At 33.5% G+C, this 21958-nt stretch overlaps 1 long non-coding RNA gene across 1 annotated transcript in view; it reads left to right on the forward strand.

Moving 5' to 3' along the window:
- Positions 1–21958, forward strand: part of LOC105748181 (uncharacterized) — a 58017-nt gene that overhangs the window by 26845 nt on the left and 9214 nt on the right. The gene's annotated exons all lie outside the window — the stretch shown is intronic.

Raw genomic sequence — 21958 nt, forward strand, 5'->3', positions numbered from 1 at the left:
AGGTAAATTCTAAAGCAAGCATTTTGTGAAAGTTGAAGATATCAAGAATTTCTCAGAAAAGCTCATAAAATACAACATGTGATAATCTTAACTTGAGGCTAAAGCTTGAAAGTTGAAGCTAAATTCTGGTCCCCTTATAAAGGTTATAATATATATATTCTTTACCCAAAGAATGAATAGTCACTAGGCAAGAATCATGAACATGTTTTCCATTTTTGCATGGAAAAAGAAACAGGGAATAATTAATTCAGAAATATTTCATACATGCATTACACAGATGAGGCAAATTGGAAAGTATGTTCCAATTTCAGTTAGGGTTTGCTTATTAAGGTTTTAAGCCTGCTGCAAATACTTCCACTTATACAACAAATGATGTCATTAAACATGCTTCAGCAAATCTTGTGTGAAAGATAAAATAAAGCAGATATTTATGTACAGATAGTGATTCAGGAAAACATGAAGATGCATTAATCTGGAATCAAACTAACAGAGTTAGGGGGCTTTCTGTGGTTTCACATCTCCTTATGAATTCCTTATGGTACCCATTGCACTTTATTGTAATTACTGGTTCACATACCGTTTTTCCTCCTTATTAAGAGCTCCCTGCGTGATTTTCTCTAAATCACCTGTTATCTTTCCTGAATCTCCAGTAGGTATTCAGTAAACTTAAAAGGAAAGGATAAATGAATGAATGAGAAGAGAGAATGGGAAATGTAACTGAGATGAAATTAAAATCAGCCAAGCATAAAACAGGAGTTGGTTAGAGAGAGGGGAAAACAATTTTTTACACCAGTCCTGTTTACAAAACAATGGAGAAATGGAGAATGTTGAAGGATAAATTAAGAAACTATACATTTTTGGTGTTCCAAAATGCAGTAAAGATTTGGCATGTTTTGGTAGGGAGGCAGAAAAGGAGGTTGATAAACCATGATCTTCTATAGACACATTTATATTCACATGAGGATATACATCATAATTTCCTCACATCTTTACACTCTTGCCTCATATCACATCTTCATGGTATCATTATGATCTGATTCCATTTCCACTGATTGATCCTTATAGCTCTGTGGGTCTGCCTCATTGTCATGCAGAAGTTTAAACTCATATACTTTGTTATTTCAATAGTTGTCCTTCAAGGAACAAAGATGGTCTGTATGTAAGGATGCTGTTTCCACTAAAATGTCATCTTAGCCAGTATAGAAGGGTAAAAATGGAAACAATTTTGGATAACCAACAGTAAGAGTAGCCATCTGTTTCTCAAAAAGATATGAATGTGTTTTCCTGTTTCTTTCTTTAAATAATCCATAAGATTTCATTCCTAAAATCTGATTATGATATTTCTCCAGATAAAATTTATATTTTATGACCAAATAATTAACTTGCAAAAATCTTGGTTAAACTTTAAATAACTCATCAAATATTGTTGATGGATACTACATAGAATGATCCAGCAGCCATCTGGAGACCTGTTGGATGATCAACCTACCATATTCCAGATTGAGAAAGCAATCAAAATGAGGAAAATGAGAAGAGTACCACACCAAATGGTGTTCCAGCTAAACTATACAAGTGTGGGTACACAGCAAATAGTGAATACTTTCCCCACTTGTTCAAAACCATATGGACATGGAAAGATAGATGCAGATATCTGAGGAACACCCATTTCTTAAGAGAAAAAAGAGGGAAGATAAATTAGGATACTAAAAGGTACTGTGTTAACTGACAGGAAGTTGCTGACTTAAATTTTACTAAATTCTCTGTTATCTAAAATAATTTACTTTGTGATGTTATAACTATGACAAACTCCCATAACCTCATAAAGTAAATGAGATAATAGAATAAAAATATTTTATAGAATATGTTGAAATACATTGAATTAATTTCAACCGCATTTATTTTTTTCAGGTCAAAATTTTTAAGAAATGCAAACACTCTAAACTTTAGGTGTTATGTAGTATTTCTTTATGGTATAAATCCCACAACTTTATACTGCGGTCATAGTTGCTTTTTAAAATTTCAGTAGAATAAAGCAATTTAAAAAAAATTTATTAAAACACCTAACATTTAGAACTTATTTGGATTATAATATTAGGTTACATACACCTACTCCTATCATTGAGAAAAATTTTAATCTCACAGACACCTATAGAGAGGTTTTATGTGTATATGTGCAAAATATAGCAGATGATTTATTTGCTATTATCACAAAAAGTCTTGGCCAATTTCAGACAAAGCAAGGAACTATATTCTTGCATGGTTTTGACCATTGAAACATGTCAGTGCCAAGTTTACTAATTGTGCACCCAGTACAAGTATTGGAAAGCTCAGCCAGAACAGGACTCTGAGGTACAAAGTAAATGTATGCATAAAGAGAAAATATAAGGGGTGTGTTTTGATTTTTCCTATCTATCTTAGTTACTTTTTCCTACTAAGCATCTTATTATGAAGCTGGTTGGAGTATATAGTAATATAAATGATACATATATAGAGATAACTCCAATGATAATTGAATCAATGAAACTATTTAAACCCATGTTGACTTTTGCAGAATATTTTAGCACGCAATGCTATACTTATCTCATCTACATTGGTGTAGAATATAAGCTACAGGAAACAGAGAGGAGGCTTCTAGAGGTAATTTTAGAGATAGTATCTTAGAAACATGTTCAAATAGTTGTTCAAGTGCAATGCAAACAACTGAAATTCCACATTTAAGTTTGCAAGGAAGAAAGAAGTCAGAAATATGTTCTCCTGAAATATTGTCAACATTTCTTAAAACCAACACCCCTCAAACTGTAAGTAAAAATGTCAAACTCCACAGTCTTAAAATTTACTGACCAATTTATTTTTAAACTGAGACTACCTCAATTTTAACAGCATTACTCTAATACTGAAAAGGTATGGAGAATTTTCTATGTGTCAGGCACAGTGCTTAGTTGAAATGGATTCTTTTATTTAATTCTTACAAGCACCCTGTGGGATAGGCATTATTTTTTCCATCTTATGGATAGGAAACGGGCACAGAGAGGTTAAGCAATTTGTCCAGGAGAAAACATTAGCAATGTCAGAGCAGGGCTTTAAAAAAGCAATCCGACTGAAGAGCCCTTTCGGAAATTTATTACCATGCTATTCTGCTTCCCTTAGAATAATCTACCTAAAACATTCTGGTACTCATTATTTTTAGAAATGAAGAAAATTCACATTTGAAAGGAGTCGCATCTTTGCTTGGTAGCTAGCATTAAGATTTAGTTGCTTCTAGATGAAATTTGTTATAGCTGATTTTTTCCCTAAGGGTTTGGTAAAAATTAGTATGCCAGGAATTCTTGATATATGTAAATAATTTTATCAATTCAACGAAAATTAATTTTAGTGGGGTTTTTTTTGCTTATAAACTGATCAATACATTCCTAAGGTATTTTACCCTTTACATCTAGTCTTTCTTCGTAGGAGAAGTATTGATAATGCCTTAGTCTATATGAATAACTCACATTAAAGATCTGGAAAACCTATTTCAAGTATCAATATCAGTTGAAATTCATGAAAATTAATCAAAATATTGGCAATCATGAATATGTAAAAATTAATACTTGCCTGCTTTAAGTTTAAATGGGTGAAATCACTTATTCGAATATTAACTCTTACCTTTCACTTGGAGAACTGACTCCCAGGTATGAATGAAAAAGGCATACACAGATTGGATGTTGTAAAATTAATATTTTTATGCTAATGAGATATTATTACACTAATGAACTTAAAAATTAATTTATAAGCTACAACTCTGAAGTGATATACTTTTTTTTCATTTATGGAATCTATCTTAAGTTGAAAATCTGAAAAAGAGGAAACTACTTTGTGTCATATCTCCATATTTTAAATGGAGATGTCATAGGTCTGATATACTCTACTTCTCTACTTGTGCCTGTGTGTATATCTGCAGTTGTCATTCATGAAAGCAGTTAGGGCACAGGTGTTAGACCTGATTCCTGTCTCATAACCTCATAGCCAATTCATTCTCAGCATGTAAAGTTACATAATCAATGTATTTAGGGCCTTTACCTGTCTCTTTCTGTCTCTCTCTCTCACTTTTTCTCTCAAGTTTCTATTATACATGGAAAAATATTCCCCAAAATCACATAGGGGAGAAAATTCTTATGTGTTCTATGTAACAGTCCAATTTTCCTAAACTATGAAAACCAGAAGACTGCTTTTCTTTGTGGCTTTTTTTCTTCCTGATTGTAAGGTTTATAAAATTAGCCTATTGGAGACATACATAATATACTGTAAATTATTCTTGACACCTATTTCCTTTAATGATTAATAAATAAATGTCTTTGTGATGCTTGACTTCTCTGTCAGGCGGTATATAAATGCTAAATAATGCTGTTTACACCACTTACAAAGAATATGAATACACATAACCAACATCTGCTGGCTTCATGTAGCTATACTGTGAAAAACTCTGAAATATATATTCACATTTTGAAGGTTTCTCAAATTTTCATAATTATGTATTTCCCAGTTACAGTAGTTCAAGTTCAATAGCTATTTCAGATGTCTAGTTTAAAAAAAAGGCCTTTCCCCCCATTCCGCTGTAATGTTGATTTTAAAAGAAATGACCAATTACTTCTAGTAGTGGAACTTATTTTTTCAAAACAAAAGGAAAAAAGCATTTGAATATTTTAAGTAACCCATAGATTTTTAAATTATATGTATATATATATATATTCTTTTTTAAAATCGTGGTAAGAAGACTTGACATGAGATCTACCCTCTTAACACAACTGTACATGTACAATAAAATATTGTTAACTATACATAAAATGTCCAGCAGATTGCTAGAACTTATTCATTTCACATAACTGAAACTTTATATCCATGGATTAGCAACTCTTCTTTTCTCCCTATTCCCATCCCCTGGCAACCACCATTCTACTCTTGGCTTCTATGAGTTTGACTATTTTAGATAGCTTATATATGTGGAATCATGCAGTACTTGTCCTTCTGTGACTGACTTATTTCACTTAGCATAAGGTGTCACATATTGCAGAATTACCTTCCTTTTGAAGATTGAATAATATTCCATTGTATGTATATACCATATTTCTTTATCCATTCATTTTTTAATGGACATTTAGGTTGTTTCTACATCTTGGCTGTTGAGAATAGTGCTATAATGAACATAGAAGTGCTAATAACTCCTTGAGATGAGATCCTGATTTCAGTTCTTCTGGATAAATACCCAGAAGTGGAACTGCTGGATCATATGACAGTTCTATTTTTAACTTTTTGAGGAACTGCCTTCTGTTTTCCACAGCAGCTGTACCTTTTTACATTCCCACCAACAGTATAATGGTTTCAGTTTCTCCACATCTTCGCCAACATTGTCTTTTGATTTTTTGATCATAACCATTTTAACGGATGTGAGGTGATATCTCATTGTGGCTTTGTTCTTCATTTCCCTGATGATTACCAATGTTGAGCATATTTTAATATACCTGTTGGCCATTTGCATATCTTCTTTGGAGAAATGTCTATTCAAGTCCTTAACCCTTTATTAAAAAACTGGATTATTAGATTTTTTTGCTATGGAATTGTAGGAATTTCTTATGTATTTTGGAAATTAACCCCTTATCAGATATATAGTTTGTAAATATTTTCTCCCATTCCATATGTTCACTCTGTTGATTATTATTCCATAAAGACAAAAAAAAAAAAAAACACCACAACAAAAACACCTGTTAAACTAAAAACAACTGTAGTAAAGCTGCAGGATACAAAATCAACATAAAAAATCAGTTGCATTTCTATACACTAACAGTGAACTATCCGAAAAGGAAAATGGGAAAATAGTTTCATTTACAAAAAGAATAAAAATACTTAGAAATAAACTTAACTGAGGCAATTAAAGAAGTACACTAAAAAACTACAAAACATTGATGAAAGAACTTAAGGAATGGAATCACAGAAAAATAGGGAAATATCCTGTGTTAATGGATTAAAAGGTTTAATATTGTTAAACTGTCCATACTAGTCAAAGAAATCTACAGATTAAATGCAATCCCAATCAAAATCCCAATGGCAATTTTTTTGTAGAAATAGAGAAACAATTCTAAAATTCATATGGAACCTTAAAGGACCTCAAAGAGCCAAAACAATCTTAAAAAGATTAACAAAGCTGTAGACATCATATTTTCTGATTTCAAAATATATTACAAAGCTGCCGTATGGTGCTGGCATAAAGACTGACATATCAACCAAAGGAACAGAATAGAGAGCTCAGAAATGAATCCATATATATATAGTCAACTGATCTTCCACAAGGGTACAAAGAATACATAATGATGATGGGATAATCTCTTCAGTAATGGTGCTGGGAAAACTGGATATCCATATGCACAAGAATGAAATTGGACCCTTATCTTACACCATGCAAAAAAAAAAAAGATCACCTCAAAATGGGCCTAATGACTTAAATGTAAGACCTGAAACTGTAAAATTCCTAGAAGAAAACATAGAGCCAAAGCTTCATGACATTGGTCTTAGCCATGATTTCACTGATATGCCACAAAAAGTACAGGCAACAAAAACAAAAATAGACAAGTGGGACTACATCAAACTATATATGTATATTCTGAACATATATATATATTAACATATATGTATTCCTCATGTACATAATATATATGTTCTTCAAAATGTAATTTAACATGTAGTTATAGAGCACTAATGCTGTATTCATGCTTGAAGTTTGGCAAGCATGTAAAATAATATAAAATCAAATTATGTTCTCAAATATTTTACAAGTGCATGACCTATATTACAAGGATTAGGAAAATAGGTCTTTTAACTTACTCTATAATCAAATAAAATAGCTGCCCTTTTTTTTATTAACTTGAAGTAATTAAATTCAAGTGTAAGATGTATAGTAAGTGATATTAATAATTAGCAGGACGTATTTATAACCACTAGATCACTTTTCCTATTAATATAATTCAAATATTTTCCCACAATCTGTATTCAGCATATCTAGAGCATGTAGACATGTGCAAATATAAATTATACAATATATTATATATTTGGAAAGAAATACACATTTCTTGAGAATTTCAAGGAGAATTGCACCAAATTAAAAGTTATGAATGTGTTGGTTTGTGACAATGAAGTTTATATTTTCATTTATTAGAGAATTGAGAAATCCTGGAAAAAGTGTAGTGTTATGGGAGTAGGGTTTCTAGGCCAGAAAATCTTCAGATTATAGTCATGACTATATTGCAAGAATAATTTATGACATAAGCTCTTTCAAAAATATGTTGATCTAGATGCTCTAATATCACTTAGTTTGGGCTTGAAATTTAACTTTAATATGTGAGATTAACTCTTGATCCTATAAATATATGAGGCTTCTGGTTTCTTCAGAAAAGCTTTACGAAACTGACGGAGCAGTTTTAGGAACAGGAATGGAGTATGGAGAACTTTATTCCTCTCCATGATTCATGCTTTTATCTTCAACTTCAGGGTTGTTTAACACGTTTCCTGACCTAAGTCATTTTATGTGTCGAAATAGTCACAGAGGAAAAGTTGAATCTCAGGTATGCTCATTTGCTGTTAATACTTTTAGGGTCATTGTTTCACTCATTTGGCAAGTTATTTATGGAGAGTCATTTCCTGTTCTAGGGACTTTGAATCCAGATACATATAAAGTTCATGCCTTCATGTGAGCTTTAATGTGGACAATAAATAATAAGCATATGGTAATAACTCCTCAGAAAAAAATGAATTAGGGTAAGGAGACAGAGAGTACAGATTAGGGAGTACTACCTGGCATTTGATCAGAGAACTGACTGAAATGAGAGAAAATAAAACCATTTAACTTTCTGGGGGATAAGCATTCCAGAAGGAAAAACAGCAAGTGCAAGGGCCCTGAGATGGGAACCTGCTTGATTCATCAGGTACTCTACTGTCTAACCCCATGTCTTGCTACCTGCTGTCTCCCTTGCCTGGAACTCCCTTCACCTCCTTTTATTGACCCTTAAGACTCAGCATCATCTCCACCGCATTTTTATAAAGCCTTCAAACTGGTGCAAATGCCCTCCCTTCTCTGCCCCTATAGCACTTGCACAAAGCTCTAGCTAATTCTTTTTCAAATATTTGCATTTTCTGTTATTGTGTCTATCTTCCTACTTGATTATTAACTCTTCGGAAGCAGGGGCTTTCTCTAATTAATTTTGGTTGTCCCAGGGCCTAGTATGGTGCTCAGGATGTCACAGCCCTCAGTGTAGGAAGATAATAATATTTGGTCATAAAATTATTTATACAACCTGTTTTCCTTTCCTTGGATTGTAATTGGAAAGCCTTGATTTAAGTCATATCCTCAGGCAAAAACAAATAACTAGACCTATTTTTTAGACATATTGTCATTATGAAAGATTCCTAATCTTAAAAATCAGCATTTTCCTGGGAATCTTATATGAATAAAACAATATGTTAAAGACTATTTGTTTTCTGTCTCTGTATCAAGAGACAGAACTCACACTAAATGGAATAAATATAAAATGTTTAAAGGAGAATCAAAAGAAGAGAGCTATTCCAGATTGAATTCTTGCTTCATCAGATTTTCATAATTAGAACAATTATCAAACTAAGAAAAATTTTTCTAGATCTGGTGTCTATATTATTTAATATTATAATAAGAAAACATGTAAGAACATGAAGATATTAAAAGATAAATTAGTGGCATACATTTATAATTTATCTTTTTGAATGCATAGATACAACCTAAATTACATATATGGTTGAGTTTTATAATTTATGCCTATTTCAAGAAGATATTTTATTCGCATTTTTTTTAAGTTTAGAACATTACTGCATTATCCTAAATGTTTTATTTCCTCTGGATATGAAACACATCTGTTTGAATCATTTTGACAAAGTACTGCCTGGTAGGCTCAGAATCAAACCCAATCATATGATCATTGAACAAATGGCTACTGTATTTCTTGGATTTGATGCAAGTTTATTCTCCAGTGAGGTTGCTCTTTTCTCATTTGGCAGTTTACTGTCAGCTCTCAATTAACTGCACATCGATGCTCTGTATATACTGAATACTGCTGCCTTTCAGCTTTTTCTTCCTTCCAGGACAGCATCCACCTCACCTCATCATCCCATTCTCCCAGACGGGCCTTTTTCTCCACCTGGTTCTCCCAACTTTATCGAAATTAAGTGAATGTTTACTCTTCTAGGCACTTTGATGTGCACTGGGGATACCCACTAATTGAAAAAGAAACATGGTCTAACCCCTTAATAAGCTGAAGTCCTAGTGATGGAGATACCAGTGTAGGGAGGAGCACATGAATGGATAATCTCATTACAATGGGAAACGTCATGAGAAGTCAGTATAGAGTGCTGAGTAGACTCAAGCAAAGATGCTCCACTCTCCTTGGCAAGGTTTCCTGGAGAAATTACCACCTGAGCTGAATCTGGAACAAATACAGCACTTAGGCATAGACATCATTTAAGGGGGAATAAAAGGCATATGCAAAGATACAGCAGAATGAAAAGGAAAGTGAATAATCAGAGGACCATATGACCAGAAATAGAAGTCTTTAAATCCAGAAGGTGAGGAATATCTTTGGAAGGAACCTTATTTGTAACAATGCTTTATTTTAATCTCTGTTAATGCCATAATCTGCATAAATAGGCACTCAATGAGTATTTTTTTGTTTGACTAAATGAAGATTAAATTGACCTTTTAGCAAACTTAAATGTGTCCAGTGTTGAAAGTAAGAGAATTGGTATTAAAGGATATACCAGAAGGGTAGTAGACTCCTGATATTTTCGATATTTGAAATCTGAAGTTTCCAAATTTATAAACAGAAACACTGCTTTCAGTGTTGGGTTATTTCAGTTGAGAAATTCTTTCACCAGAAGTTAATCACTTTTGTTTTTGACTGTCTAATCTCCTCTTCTCTTTTGAAGACCAGTTCCTTTCCACAAAGAAATAGTTGTGTTTTTTAAACCATTCTAAGTGAGATGCTTTGTATGCAGAGATGGTTAGAGAACAACAGGCAGCATTGATGTCCAGTGAGTAACTAGGTTCACATACTAGCTAAGTGATTTTCTTCAAATTACCAGAGTTGAAAAGAAAATAATTCAAATTTTAAGGTTCAAAAAATGATCACAGCTTTTAAATGTCATAAACCTTTGGGGCAGTTTGTGAAGAGTCAAATTTCAAATGGTAAATCCATAAATGGTGAGAATCTAATACAAATGACAATGTTCACATTTCCGGAGTCTTCCTAGGTATTGGTTCTCCTGTTACCTACTTATCAGAATTATTAAATCTCTCTCAGTCTTAAAGACGGCTGAACCAGAAAGAAAAGTCTTCAATCAGTCACCCTCCTTTTTGAGCTATCCTTGTTCATACTTCCATTAGGCTAAATATCCTAAATTAACTTAATTGCAGTACCTAAAGGCAAGTTTGCAGTATGTGAAAGTGCTTTGGAAAAAAATGAAGTGCTCTAACATTACCAGGGCTGCTGAAAGATGAGTGACACATCAAAGAAATTTGAGCTGTTTTTTTTCATGATAATTTAAGGGACTCAAAGTCCTTCTAAATCAAATCAGTCCTCTAATATATCCTCTAGTCTAAGATTCAGCAAAGCAGTAGGAATAGAAATTTAGTGTTAAATTTATTAGCCAACACAAACAATTAAACCATGATATGGTTAATTTTTTTCTCATGATGAAATTTCCTTCAAGGTCCTATAGAACTGTAAGGATTTAGAATAACTGGAAATACTATAACCTACTAGACCATTTTAATAATACTAGCACCATCATCACCAGATTGAAAAGACTAGAAAACAAAGAATTGTAAAATATGATGAAATAACATGTTTGCCCATTTATGTTTTGCTTGTTTATATTGTTGTTTCTAATTACAAGGTGATATACAAATTTAATAATACCAAACTAAAGAGAATAAAAAGAAAATAGATCTTCATTCCAACCCCCTCCTCCCATCTTTCTTATAGATAATCAATATTAAAATTACATTGAACTGTGGATGACTTATTCATTGAAATACTATTGGGCTTCTGGATTTGATTTCATACTCATCATAGGGTACCTGGATTCAAGAAGGCGAGGATTTGACCAGGAGGTGAGGATTCAAGTCTTTTGTTTCTCCATAGTCAAAAGTATTTGATTCCAAATATTTAAACGTGGGATTTTTCTATTTATACTATTTTTGTGAGTCACAGCAGCCTCAGTGACTATCTAGGAGTGTATATCTCTAACCTACACTTTATTTATTTATTTTGCGGTACGCGGGCCTCTCACTGTTGTGGCCTCTCCCGTTGTGGAGCACAGGCTCCGGACGTGCAGGCTCAGCGGCCATGGCTCACGGGCCTAGCCACTCAGCAGAATGTGGGATCTTCCTGGACCGGGACACGAACCTGTGTCCCCTGCATCGGCAGGCAGACTCTCAACCACTGCGCCACCAGGGAATCCCTCTAACCTACACTTTAGAAGAGGTGATTTCATTTTGCATTGCAGCACATGATGCATTATTAAAAGTAACAGTTTCCTATAAACTTTTCAAATTTCCAGACCAGTCTTCTAAGGTTGCAACTACCAACAAGGGACAGGCAGGTATGGTAAATGGGTGAAATGGGTCTGCTGGAGGCTGTGCTACACTGGAAAGTACAAGCCCTATGTAGGGGGAACAGCTGCTGTTCAGTTCCAGCCAATTGTTGCCATGTGAGAATATGGACCCAGTGTTATCAGAGCTTCCAAATTTTCAAGAGAAGCTGTAAACCCAGAGATTCATGTAAAAAACAAATACCCTGGTGTTTAAATACTGTCTTAAATTTTTAAAAAATACCAGGCAGAACAAACAACATGTTTATGGGCCAAATTCAGTCCACGGGCAGCCAATTTGCAATCTCTTCTATCCGTATATAAGAACAACTTTGTTCCCACTGATTAACTTATAATTCACATGTTTGAGCATTGATCCAAATATGTCTGGGGGTGATCTCAATAATCTGGATCAACACATTTCCATTCATGTCAGCTATTTGTCAATGCTGCTCAGTTTTCATGATAAAAAGTACTTTGCCCAACTTACCTTGGTTGTGGAAACATGTTTTACTTTTCTTTTAAATCCCAACCTCATTGAAATATTCAGATAAAAGCTTGATTGAGTAAATAACCCTTCAAAAAACTCATGATGGGATGCAAGGATAAATTTTGTACAGTTCATAACAAGCTCACTCTCCAACACGAAGAGAAATAAACATTTTCTGAGGAGTTGAACATGTCACTACCTTGAGCCAGTGTTTTTCAAACATTGTTTCAGGAGACCTAAAGGATCTCAATTTCCTTAGAAGCCACATCATTGAGATAACTGTAGGTTGTCATTTTAAATGTGGATTTTACTTAAAAATAAAAAGTTTGATAATATTTCTTCATCAGATTATAGAATTAAAAATTTGATCTGTAAGGAAAAGGGTTTTATCTTCAGATCAGTGGATTCCTCAGAAGATCCATGAGCTACATGATATGGAAATGGATTTGCAAATGGTATTTTAAAAATTACTTTTATCATATTCTTATGGGAGTTTGCAAATCAACATATGATGTTTAAAATAAATAATTATATGTGTTTAAAAGCATGGATTCTGAAGTTAGATCTACCTAAGTGGTTCATCTAGGACTAATGGCAAATTTTTAAGCCTCAGTTTGCTCATCAGTAAACTAGGGATGAAATAACATCTATTGATACCTCACCGTGTTGCAGTGAGGTCCAGATGAGATAAGCAACGTAAAGGGCACAGTACAATGCCTTACATATAGGAAGTATTCCATAAATGTTATTACTGTTGTTCTCCTTGTTATTATTGTTTAGCAAACTGAAGCTCATATAGGAAAGGTCACAAGACATTAACATGCCCTTGTTTGTCAACAAAGTGATGCTGAAGTACAAAAGGCAGAATGACTATTTCTTCTTGGGTGAGTCAGTGTAGACTTCCAGAAGATGTGCCATTTGATCTGGGTCTTGAAGATGAAAAGGAGTTTTACCAAGAGAAGAGCTGGGAGAAGACCCTTCCAAAGAGGGGGCCGGAACAGTCTGGGTAGACATAGAGTATTCACAGGGATCGGAGAGCTCAGTGAATGGTGAGAAGGTTGGTACAATTTAGTCAATAGAAGCCAGGAGTGGAGAGACAGGAAATGAGGTTAGAGAAGTGGACTGGAGTTAAAATATCCAGGTGAGTGTAATTTTTAAGCAGTGGGAATTCAGTGAAGATTTTCAATAGGAAAATATGATCAGAATTGTAAAGGAAGATCATTCTAATGGTATTGTCTGGGATAAATTGAAGTGAGAAGGTAACTAATATTTGTATGTGTTTAATATATGCCAGAAATTATATTATACAATAATTTTCTCAACAAATTTGAAATGTTCATATTATTATTTCATGTCATACATGAGAAACTGAAGCTTGGAGTAAGTAGTTCGCTATCCAAGATCACATATATAGTCAGTGGTGCAGCTGTGCTTTTAATCATTTTGAAAGATTCCAAAGCCCCGTATATTTCCACTAGTCTACATGGTAGGGAAATAGGATATGAAATTACTGCCATTCATCCAGATGAGAGGTGAGGTAGGACTGAAATAAGAAAGTGGCAATGAGGAATTGATATTCAGAAGCCAAGGAAAATAAGCAGACTTATATTCCAAGGAAAATAAGTAGACTTTTTCTTTTTTTAAAAAAAAAAAAACACATTCAGTGTAAGAAAGGAAATAGAAAGCAGTAGTCAAGGATAATTTAGAGGTTATAAGACTGAGAAAGTATTAACACAAGTGACAACATTCAAGACCAAGAATCAAGTAGATGAACTATGAATTTTTTTTTCTGGAAGTTAAAGTATCATTGGTTCAGAAAAAATTTAATTTGTGACACATTGAGTTTTAAGTGTCTAGAGGACATCCAAAGAGAGAGGTCTAGTAAGGAGCTGGAAATACAGCTGCAGGTAAGTGTCAGGGATAGGCAGCACACACTGTAGTTGAGGTCTTGAGGATCAGTGAGATTACCTGGGCAGAACATGCAGAGAAGAGAAGCACTGACATCATTCAGTTAGAAAGTTATGTTTACATGCTTTCTTCACTATTAAAGGTCAAGGTCTTCAGGATAGTGCCTTTATTGTATGCACTTTTGAATACCTCAGAGATTTCACACTATAGTACACATAGTAATTGCTTCACAAACATTCTTTGGATAAATGAGAAGAGAACCAAAAAGGAGAATCTAAGGAATGGGAAAAGGCAAGGGACCCAGAAAGGAAATTGAGAAATATCGTTTAGTGATACGATGAGAAGAGAAGGAGAAGAATGGAAGCCAAAGGAAAAGAATATTTCAAGATATAGAGAATTGTCCCACAGATTGAAGTACTTCAGAGAAATGAGTTGGGACAAGGATTAAAATCAGCCATTAAATATGACAGTGGGAGAACACTGAAAAATGTGTTTCCTATTGTCAACTGATCACTGGAACTAATTCACTGGGACTTTGGAATACATCCTTTGATGAGCTGGGAGTCAACCTGTATAAAGCAAGTCTCCAAACCCACAATTTAGCAACATAACTAGTAGTATAGATCTAGTGTAAGAGACTAACAGGCAATTAATTGTGCTGAGTTTCATTACAGGTGTCCTAGTTTAAAATGTTTCCTGCTGATAGGCGAGGGTAAGTGTGTATTAAAGGAAAAAAATGAAACAAAATATATTTTCATTGTAATTCATTAATAATTAAAACCCCCAAACACAGACATATTATTTGGGAATTCATTGATTTGCCTAAATATTTCAAAGAATTTGTCAGTTAACATCTTCTCACAATGAAAAACAAACTGAGAATGCAAAAGTAAAGTATCACAAGTCTTTGAAAAAAAAATCAGATGTCTTTGATATTTCTGTTTTTGTGTTTCATGCTTCCAATGCTTGTATCTTTCCATGACAAGCAACTAGCCATTCAGTCTGATACGAATCAGTATGTTGTTCCTGGAAAATTAAAGACTCATAAATATGCTATACCTTCCTGTAACTCAACTATTTTCATTTTTCCTCCTAATCAGATGGATTTTTTGGTTAATAAGTATTCAGACATATTCAGTTATGTATGATACAGTGCTGTTTTAATATTTCATTGGAATGCTTTGAGAGAAAGGCACTGAAATCTAATAATAATTGCATTTGAATAGTATTGTTTTAGTGTTAAAAAAATAGTGGTAGAAAAGTAATTGTAGTTTCTTTACAAAAATCAGCATAGGTGTCTTCTAAGCATCAGACACATAACAGTGCTTTACAATTTTATTTAGACAATGTTTTATAAAGTCCGAAAGTAACAACCAAGATTTTTTTTTAACAACAAGAGAATCTGACACCTCTGAAATACTGAGCAATCACTGATCAAGAACTAGCATGACCTCTTAAAGCCTGTAATAGCTAACGGGAATATAGCTATAGGCTATAGAATTAGGGATTTTAAAATGTCAAGCAACACTAATAATTCGTGCATCCTGGGACCATAAAGCTAGCAGCATGTCAATAATAATGGCATGCTCTTTGGAAACAGGTACAATTAACATGCTAGTGTTTTAAGTTAAGAGAGTATTACAAAACTTTTGTAAAAAGAAAGTATTTTCTCTGGCATAGGATGTTGCTGATTTTGTGTTTTATGTTGCTGCTACCTATTATGCCTCCTAGACATGTATCCCAAATACAGGGCTACACATACTGTCAGTTGACAAAGGGCCTGACATGGCATAATAGCAAAAAGTGTAGGCAATAAAAATAAATGTGCATATACACTACCAAATGTAAAATAAATAGCCAGTGGGAAGCAGCCGCATAGCACAGGGAGATTAACTCGGTGCTTTGTGACCACCTAGAAAGCTGGGATAGGGAGGGTGGGAGGGAGATGCAAGAGGGAGGAGATATGGGGATATATGTATATGTATAGCTGATTCACTTTGTTAGAAAGCAGAAACTAACACACCATTGTAAAGCAATTATACTCTAATAAAGATGTTAAAAATAAATAAATGAACAAAATAAATATCAATACCTAACAAGTCATGTGTGCCAGAGGATATAAGAGATTTCACATGCAGGAAACATTTAAGAAAAGGGATGACAGGGCTTCCCTGGTGGGCACCGGGTTCGTGCCCCGGTCTGGGAAGATCCCACATGCCACGGAGCGGCTGGGCCCGTGAGCCATGGCCGCTGAGCCTGAGCGTCCGGAGCCTGTGCTCTGCAATGGGAGAGGCCACAACAGTGAGAGGCCCGCGTACCGAAAAAAAAAAAAAAAGAGATGACAAAATAATGAAAGATATCTTTAGGAAGGTTACTCTTCTGTTAAAATAAAATTTGGTGAGATTTGTTATTTTTATTTTTATTACTTCAAGATAGCCTATGTTAGAAGCCACACAATGCTTAGAAGCAACACTTCAATTCAGTGCTTTAAGAAGCTACTTGGCTCTTCAGAAACTGTCTTTGTTTTTTTTTTTTTTTCCCATGGCCTTCACTTTTGAAAGAATCCTTAAGAAAACAGCTGCATTTGAAGAGGAAGGGAGTACTGGACACAAGAGAAATGGGAAATGGTGTTTTATTGAGCGATTTTTTTATTGCCACTCTGGGAATCAAAAAAGTGGCTACGTCTATCAAATAAGTCTCCCTCAAAAAAATCTTTAGATCAATCTTTAATGAGAAAGAAAGGAAAAAAAAAGATATTCACCCAGGTCTCGTGTCATGCAAAAAATTCTATATCTTCTCCTAACTCATCAATATGCTCATGGTTCTTAAATTTAGTATTTGAATTAAATGCCCAAGAGCCTTGAATGACATTCATCCACCCATTAAAAGATATATAGCTCAATTATATGGCATCGATGAAATCCTTGATATGATTTGTGACCCTTTAACTAACGACATTTCCTCTAAAGTGACAAAATCGCAACAAAACATAAAAAAAGAGCACCTCATTACAAAGGAACCCGCCATACATTATTTAAATCTTTCCCTCTGAGAGGAAGAGCTAGAATGCATACTGAGTAACTGCTACTCAACATGAAATGATTCTTGTTTCATGAACTCAGAGTACTGATTTCTGACTGGTCATTATGAGAAAAACAAATACCATCTGCAAATAATAATTAGAATGTAATACTATTTAAGCTTATGAAAAGAACATAAAATATGTATATAGAAACTCTGAAGCTAATAAAAATATAATGTAGATTACTTCAAAGCGTTTCACATTTATGTTGCTCAAGCACTAATAAAATGAAACAATATTAAATCCACTTTTCTTAAGTCCTATTTAAAAATCTCTCAGTTGAATCAGGAATGGTTCAGCTCACTTGAAGTTACAGCCTGGTTTAAGAAAATTGCATTTTACTGCTCTTCCATTGATTTTTAGCAAATTTAACTCTGTCACTGTCTGCTGATTCTGCTTATCTTTGAATTTAAAATGTCCACAGTATTTACCCAGCATTGAAAAATTACTGTTTCAATGTATTGTATTTTTAATGCAGCTCTATTTTTTGGTTTACATAGCTAGTTTGCTACCAACAGGACACTTTGATGTCATCCTCCGTTGTAGCATACAATGAAATCTCATATCTTTCTTTAATCAGCAATGACATGTTTATTGAGAAATAAAACCATTTCTCATTTCCTTCCTTTACCCCCACTCCTATTTTTTTTTCTTTTTCAGTGATCAATGTTTCAATTGCTTTGCATTTGTAGTTTTCAATAAAACTTATATTTAGTATTACTGGGTAGTTCAAAACTTTAAAATTATTTTCAAACAAATGCAACTTCAGTTTCAAATTACCTCAAGCAGAGATATCAAATTTTAGTTTCTTAGTTAGCTTACTGGGGAAAATTCTACCCAAAGATAAATATATTATTCAGTTTCTGCTATCCATAAAACCACATATATAAAACACACATAAAATTCAAATCACAAGGCATTTGTTGAATGCTACTCCCATCAATTATGCTCTGTTTGCCTATGAGTTTGCAAATGATTTATTCAGAAGATGAGCTTGGGGGATGTTTAAATATTCTGGTAAACAATTAATGTGCATCAATCAATATAAAAACCAGAATTTTTTCTAAACTCCTGTTGAATGTGATTTTTTCCCTAAAATATACATTACCAAACAAAAGCTATAGATTCAGTTGCTAAGCAGCCATTAAAAATGTAATAGCCACATGTGATGAAAGTCAGATCACTATGACAAAAAATGAAATTTACATTCTTCATGCAAATTCATCCTGATATGCAGCTCTCAGCAGTGTAACTGTAGGGGTCTATTAGTAATTTTATTTTACTCATGAAAACATATATTATAGGGTTATTAATAGGCACATATAAAAATGTTCACTTTCCTGAGATTTTAACTAAAAACCATGGCATTTTGCCTACTATTTGAATTTACTCTGGAGATTTAAAAAATTATGTTACTCAAAATAAATTTAATACCATTGGGTTGTACACTGATAAATATATTTGTGTTTGTTTGTTTTGTATTGTTTTTAGCATGAAATCTTCCAGGCCACACTGCAGACCTGAATTTTTGACTCACCTATCAATTAAGGAAGAAACAGTGATGAAGGAGAAGGAAATCAGGGTTCATTAAATGCCTATCATTTATTCATTCATTCTACTTTCTTTTCAACTTGTTCCTATTGTGAACAGAATGCTGTGCCACAGCGTGCCTGGTGCCAGTAAATTTCATACAGGTTAACTTAATGCATTTCATTCATAAACATTTTCCCTGCCTGTATTTATTCAGTGAAAAAATGCTGAAATAAAGGTGTTAACTGTGGTGTTTACCATGAACAAAAATCATCTCATAGCAAAATTGTTCCTCCTCAGACCTCTGTTACCAGGACAAAATTGAGCTATTGTACCATTTCCAATTTATTCTTGTCCTAAGACCATTCTTCCATATCTGTAGTTCCCAGTTTGGTGGCAATATAATAAAACACAATAATCATTAGTACTATGGCAAAGGTCCTTTAACAACTCTAATAAGACTTGGCTTTGAAATACCCTAAATGAAATTAATAAGCTCCTATTAGTTTCCAAACATTTCAGACTCAAGTTCTCCAGTCAATATTGTTTATAAAAAGGCACTTAGGGCTTCCCTGGTGGCGCAGTGGTTGAGAGTCCGCCTTCCGATGCAGGGGACATTGGTTCATGCCCCGGTCTGGGAAGATCCCACATGCCGCGGCGCGGCTGGGCCCGTGAGCCATGGCCGCTGAGCCTGCGCGTCCGGAGCCTGTGCTCCGCAAAGGGAGAGGCCACAACAGTGAGAGGCCCACGTACCGCAAAAAAAAAAAAAAAAAAAAAAAAAGCACTTAAAGTATACATTGAAATAATCTCCTCAGGAAATAATTTTATAGTATATTTTATGAGTTAAAAAGGTCTTGTTGTGTATGATTTTTAAATTATTTCTCAGTTATTATTTTCACACCTTCTTTGGGATTTTAGAAAAACTCTCAACTCACCCTTGTTGTCTTACACTTGAAAAGGGGAAGTATTGGAAATTTTACTATACATGAAGCCAAGTGCCTCAATTATTAGTAATAATTATACAAACCATGTTATCAAATATATCCCAATTTGTCACCCATGAGTAAGTGATGGAATGTTTTAGTATATGGGGACGGTCTGATAGTGTATTTTTTGTGCTGTCAGATGGACACATCAGCTGATGAAGGGCACTCTTTCTCCATTATTAGGGGCTGAGTCTATTTTTTAAAATAAGATTCTTGTGATTATAACAATAATATCTAATTTTATGCAAGTTTGAAAATGTGTAAAAGTGTAAAGAAATTTAAAAGAACACAAAGGACATTTCATTATCTCCTTAAGGACATTTCATTATGCATTTTAAATATAGTTAGAAAAATGCAGAAATAGGTACAAAATATAGTTATGCACATACATGCAGATACAATTCCTCATGAATTTATGTAATCCTTTCTTAAAGTTTGTTTTTCAATTGTCATTTTTTATTTATTTTAAAGCATTTCCCATATTATGAACAAGCTTAATTATTTGTAATCTCTTTTCCTCAGAGTGTATTATAATTTATTTACCCAGTAACATTGTGTTGGATGTTTAAATTATTCCCATATTACAAATGTCACTGTCATAAAAACCTTTCAATACAACTTTTAGTCAATATTCTAGTTTTTCCTTATGACAGATACCCAGAAATAGAATTTACTACCTCAAATGATACAAATATTTCAAGGTTCCTGATGCATTTTTGCCAAATTGATTTTTACAATTATCAATTCATTCCCACTATCCATGTTTTAAAATGTTGATCCCACTGTCCTTATATTGTTTGTAAGTTCCAATTTCAGTAAAATGTTGCTAAATTGATAGCGGAAGTGGTATCACATGTTGTTTAAAAGTGTATCCCCCATCATCTAAAGAGGAGGCCAGACTGCATTAAGATATAGGCTCACAGCAGATGGTGGGGTCCCACAAGTGATCTGGCCTGGCTAGAATTTCTCACTAATAAACGTGTAACTAGACTTCCAGGTGAAGCTCAGGGCCAGACAACTCTGTAATTTTACACTGCACATGTGTTGGACTTGACCTCCAAACAAATAGCCTCTTTTGAGGTAGAAAGAAAAGAATTTCCCAAATCCATAGACCAGGATGCACCCCTTTTGTCTTCATGTCTTTAAAATATGAACTTCACATTAAAATGTACTCATAAATTTATAGATGAAGGAGATTCTTTGGTAGATAACCAGAGACAACCTATCCATTTATGCTGTAGTAATAATTTAGTGATAATTATCTTTGCAAAATGATATCATTCAAAATAGCAGTTTTCTAAGTAGCTGCTGAATGATTTGGAAAGAACCTCATGTGACTGTCTTTAAAAACACAAAGCTTCATCTGTAACTCTACTTTGCTTTATACAGTTTTAACTATAGGAACTGGTAAAAGTTTATAACAGTATCACTAATAATCAGATTTTAAAAATCAGGAAATTATTTTGACTTTTCTACTTTCTCATGAATAACATTTCACTTATTAGTCCATATATTCAGCTACTGGCATCAGTTAATAAAATGGTGAATGGAGCTACATTTCTGAAATTAAATTTTATTATCTAAACTGAACTCACCTTAACAAAAGATCATTTAGACTAATTCCATATGTTGCCAAAATAAATTCATTCAAATTGGTTACTGAATAGAGAAAACCTTAGACCTACCAAGTTCATAGAAAAGATAGTATTGTAATTAGCTGATAGTTCAAATCAAGAATCTACAAAAAATAGCAAAGTTCATTTCACAGAGTTAGGAAATATGTTCAGTTAGTACTTGGTAAAAAACTGTTACAGAAGAATCATAACTCAGAAATGGCATAATTTATATCAATTCAAAATTGTAAAATGGCTTAATAGGAAACATTAGTTTAAAATGTTCTGGAAATAAATTTAACCATCATATAAATTTATTCACGAGTGAAAGTTTTTTGTGTGGGCATGTGGAATGTGTTTCTCTAACCAGAACTTCAGAAGTTACACATGTACAGAAAGACCTCCCCCCACCCCCACAATCTATTGGTGCCCAGGATTAATTATCAATCTGGAAAAATATGAGAGTAACAATTTCTAGATAATATGTGAGATAGCACCAACTCACCTTATTTGTTTCTCTAAATGCTATAGAATAACAATAGTGTGTACTCCCTAAGTGTTTAATAATTTTGCGACATTTTTACTGTGTGTCAATTCAATGTTTGTAATAAAACTCTAATAAATAGTTGATATACTGTGTAAATTTAATACATTATATGTAAAATTATTGAAGATCATCAGAAATGTTATAAATATGTTAGGGATA

The sequence above is a fragment of the Orcinus orca genome, chromosome 1 (assembly GCF_937001465.1).
Source record: "Orcinus orca chromosome 1, mOrcOrc1.1, whole genome shotgun sequence".
Classification (NCBI taxonomy): domain Eukaryota; kingdom Metazoa; phylum Chordata; class Mammalia; order Artiodactyla; family Delphinidae; genus Orcinus; species Orcinus orca.